The sequence below is a fragment of the Callospermophilus lateralis genome, chromosome 2 (assembly GCF_048772815.1).
Source record: "Callospermophilus lateralis isolate mCalLat2 chromosome 2, mCalLat2.hap1, whole genome shotgun sequence".
Classification (NCBI taxonomy): Eukaryota; Metazoa; Chordata; class Mammalia; order Rodentia; family Sciuridae; genus Callospermophilus; species Callospermophilus lateralis.
Window position 1 is genome coordinate 186,313,319 of NC_135306.1, and position 4,937 is coordinate 186,318,255.

Consider the following 4,937-nt stretch of genomic DNA (forward strand, 5'->3'; position numbering starts at 1 on the left):
TATTATGTATTCAGAAAATGGCACTAAAAGAATGCAGAGAAAAATGGAAAGGACTGAATCAATTTCTTTTTATTTTTTCAGTCACTCACACTGACTTTGCCATAATTGTACAGGCTATCATTTTCACTATCTTCCCAGGGTAGCCAAAAAGTCACTCTTGGAATCTGGAAAACATCTCGACAATAATCTCATAGATCTATATGCCCAGAATAAACAGTAAGTGCTATGCTACTAAATGGAGGTGATATTGAAAGGAATATATCATCCTCTGTAAGGAAAGACAGAGCAACTAAATGGACCCACAATGTTTGTTTATTAAACCCCTCATCGAGTCTCCGTTTTTTGACTTGTCACAAATTTTCAATACTAACATCCATGTCTTTCTTCTAGCTCAAATTTTTAGTGGGGAGACAGGTGAATCTAATTGAACAAACATATTCAAAACTGACCCAGTTAATTATGGCATTACCAGAAGGCATATGATACCACACCTGGGATTAGTTTGTGTGAATACAAACACAGGATTGATTGGGTATAGACATAGCAATTAAACTTAGCCTTTACATACGGCATGAAGTGCTTGTAAAGAAGAGTGTATAAAAACATTAACTGATTTGGGCAAACTGTTTTCTGCAGCACATCTTTGATATCGCCTGGCATTTGTGTCTTTTTGTCAGGGATGCTATTATGGCAATGCACATGCAGCCTGCTTCATAAACCTTTCAAGAGTGAAGTCACAGGCCCTCTCCTCTGTGCAGATATCCTGCTTCCCTAGGTTCTGCACTAACATGGCAATTGGTTTCCTTAACCACAACCATCAGTTGTTACATCTGTTCCATTTACTGAGAATTTTAATTAAAAGAGATAGCCAGGTTGAATCATAATGCAAAACCCAACATACCTTGTCTACCAGAGAAAAGCTTTAACGATAAAACATGAGGAAGTTAAAAGTACATGGATGGAAAGGTATAACTTGAAAAGAGGAAGCACAAGTTGAGAAGGTCTTATGGGCAACCACTTCAGAAAACACTCATTCAAATCAAGGAGAGCTTTATTTACCTGGCCAGGGACTGTCACCCACCCTTAGAGACTGAAGCTCTGTGGGAGAACAGCAATTTCCTGGCCTGTATCCTGGGTACTTAAAGACGAAAACCACAACTCAGGGGCTTCCCTTAGCACCATGCATGTAAGCCAATCACAGAAGTTAAAATAATAGTAAGGGGGACCAGCGAACCCTAAGCAGGACCAGAATTTTCCAATTAGCAAGCAAGCAAATGCAGAAGTTAGAAAAAAAGGCAATCAGCTTTGCAATTCAGTTAACCACATTTCCAGGTTCAAGCAGGTGTTAGACAACAGTATACTGAGTTTGAGCAGCAGTCAGCATGAGAGAGAATCTATTTCAAAGTCATGTAGAACCACAAGTGCACTCAAACCCAGGATGTAGCTCATCATGACCACTGCTACATCCTGAGTAGGGTACAATTTGTGGGGAACAAAGTACAGAAAAATAATCTTTATAAGAAAATATCTTTCATTTTTGTTTCTCAGAAACAGCTCTTGTAATAATTTTTTTAATAGAAGCAGCAAAATGGAGTCTTAGGCCTGTCTATGCAGTTCTTGCTTTATAATTATCTTATCTCACCTTTCATATCTATAATCTATATTTGTTACTAATCTATAACCTATAACTTACACTCTTACTGATTTTGTTGATTACTTTACACCACAACAATGAGTGTGAACAATTAAGCTTTTCCTGTTTTGCTGTTCCCAAGATTTTGAATGTGTACAACTGGAAAAACAATAATAACTAACAAATAAGGTTGTTGAAAGGCTAAAATGAGAAAACCTTGAAAATATTCAGGTCATACTTCCTGTCCTAAAAAACGATTAGGTGTTTTATTATTATTTACAATATGGTAATATAAACATTATAAGAAAGATAGGGGCAATGAACTAAGTGAAATCACAGAAAAGGTGATCTGAATGATTTTGCCTTGGGTTTATTGAAAAAATTCAAGAAGAAAAAAATGTACATAAGATCGTGAAAAAACTGGGAGCATAATTAGTTAAGAAGAGTGGAGAGGAAACTTCAGGATGTGAGTAATATATAATGGAAAGTAATGGCAAGTTTGGGAAACAATATGTGGATTCATATAGTCAGAGGATAAAATACACAGTGAACATACGTTATGTACAACCAGAGATATAAAAAATTGTGCTCTATATATGTAATGCGAATTGTAATGCATTCTGCTATCATTTATTAAAAAAAAAACTAAAAAAAATACACAGTGAAAGAGGATTAGATTGAGGATGTAGTATTGTCCTTGCTGGCAAGAGGGTTCAGTGTGGTATGACATCAAGAGCATGTGATCTGGCTGAGTCGGAGTCCTGCCCCAGTAAGCTTTAGCTGTGTAAGTTGTGGCACATAATATAGCCTATCTACACTTCAGTTTTCTTAGTTATTTTGAAGATTTAGATTGTGTAACACATAAAACTTATAGTGTTTTGGGAGTAAATATGTAAGGCCATCATTTAGAAAGTTGCTACATCCCCAAACTTGAGAAAGACATCTAACCTGACAGTCTCAGATTCTTTATATGTAAAAAAAGAGAAATTAAGTGTGAAAAATATAAATATACATGAGAATAATACTTATAAGCTATACTGTGCTATGTATACTAGCAAAGTCAATGCTATCTAGTATTCTAAGTAAATATAAATACATATTTATTTATTTTTAGAATAATGAAGTAACATAGACATTATTAATTCCATTTTCTTGACAAACAAGTTGATGCCAAAAATATTAGTCAATATTCACTAATTCACACAGTAAAACTAAGCATAAGTTTGTCTCATTTCAAATCCATATCCTGCTCTTTTTATTGTATTGTCTTAAATTATTGCTATTAAAATTATTATTTACAACTAGGGATGTAGCTTAGTGGGAAAGCACTTGCCTGGCATGTGTAAAGCCCTGGGTGCCCAGTACCAAAAAAAAAAAAAAAAATGTTATCTATAAACTATTCATAAATTTTTCCTCTGATTCTCTTAGTATATTTAAGATTTAAAAATTAAATTAACTATGCAAGTTATTATAAGTAAAATTTTTTATCAAGAAATAATTCCTTATTTACCCCTGTTTTTGCTTGAACAAAACTGCCCAGAGTAAATATTTGGGATGCTAAATTTGGTAGAAAATTAGAAACATTTACTTCCTGAGGTCTTGTTTCCAGAATGTGAGGGAAAAGCTGACAGTATTAATGCAAACCACATGAAGATAATTAGCATCTGGTTACAACTGAGTGTCCATCTACACGGTTCTATCAAGACTGTGGCATTCAAGTCTTTTCTAACCCCATGTTGAGAACTGCAACTTGCAGTGTGAATTTGTAAATATTGACTAATATTTTTGGCATCAACTTGCAATATGCTATCCAAAACCTCCAATTCTAGAAAGACTTCAGATAGATAGCAGGGGCATAAAGGTATCAATTTTGGTCCAAAAGGACAGGTTAACTATTATCTCAAGGAGGCCATAAGCTCTAAAGATTACATGAAAAACAATTTCTCTAATTTTCTTTCATGATTGCATAACCAGACTTTTTTCCTCAAGTGTATACATATTTTTTTAATCTTCAAAAATACCTCCACACTCTAATAAAAAACCATTTCTTCTAGTGGGAGGCACAATTAAAGTTATTAGAAATTTGACTTTCCATGGTTTGTAAATCAGTTAAAGTGTGCAGAATGTGATGTCCTGACACAAAGAATTGCTTTCCCCAGAATGTGTGATCACAAATGCCTCCAGAGACAGTGTCACAGAGTATTTCAGACACCCAGGAGTTTACTCTGGTATCAAAGGAAACAGACTCATTGGAATACAAAAGACCATTCTCTCTTCTTGGTTTACCAAGTGTATAAAAAAGGAAACTAAGCCTTTGTTTTCCATAATCAGATTTATTAAAGTGTGTGTGTTCCATTTATTTATTAGAACATTTAACATGAGATTGACCCCCTTAATGGATTTTTAATTGTATATTATGATATTGTTAACTCTAGGCTCAGTATTGTACAGCACCCCTCTTGCATACTTGAAATTTTATATCTGAGGAAATGAGGAAGTACTCATCATGCTTTTTTAATATCTCTTGCTAGGCGTGGTGATATGCACCTGAAATCCTGCAACTTCGAAGTCTAAGGCAAGAGAATGACAAGTTCCAGGCCAGCCTATGTAACTAAGACCCTTAACGACTGGGGATGTAGCTCAGTGTTGGAGCACCCCAGAGTCAATCACCAGTAGCCTCCCCCAGCCCCACACACAAGACCTCTTTTTGATTTAAAAAAAAAAAAAAAGCATAAGTTTTTGCAATCAAAACAATACTATCAGCCTTTTACTACCTATTTGATATCCGAAGACTTAAATTCTTAATTAGGCTTCAGTTTTCTTTTTGTCAAACAATTTTGGAGCTGTGCAAATATTATATGGGTTAATAAATGTAATATATTTGAAGCAATGTTTCTACACTTTATTTATTTTTAATCATTTTATTATTTTTAAATGACATACATTTTCAGTATATATCCTTATCAGGTGTTTAGCTTGTGAGACTGTTCTACATTTGCTAATATATCTTTGTAGTATGTCCTGAAGTCATGTACTGTGATGTCTCTCCATTCTTTTGCTTTAATATCATGTTCTCTGGAACATGTAAATTCCATGTTAAAAAGGCCATGTAAATTCCATTATAATTTGGATGTTTTTATTTCTTTCACTTACCTAATAGGTAGAATTCCCAGTATTATATTGAATAGATGTAGCAAAGGTGAGCATCTTTCACTTCTTTCAGGACTTACAGGAAGAACTTTCTAGTTCCCCCATTCAATATGATGTTACCTGTGGGTTTGTCATACATGGTCTATACTGTGCT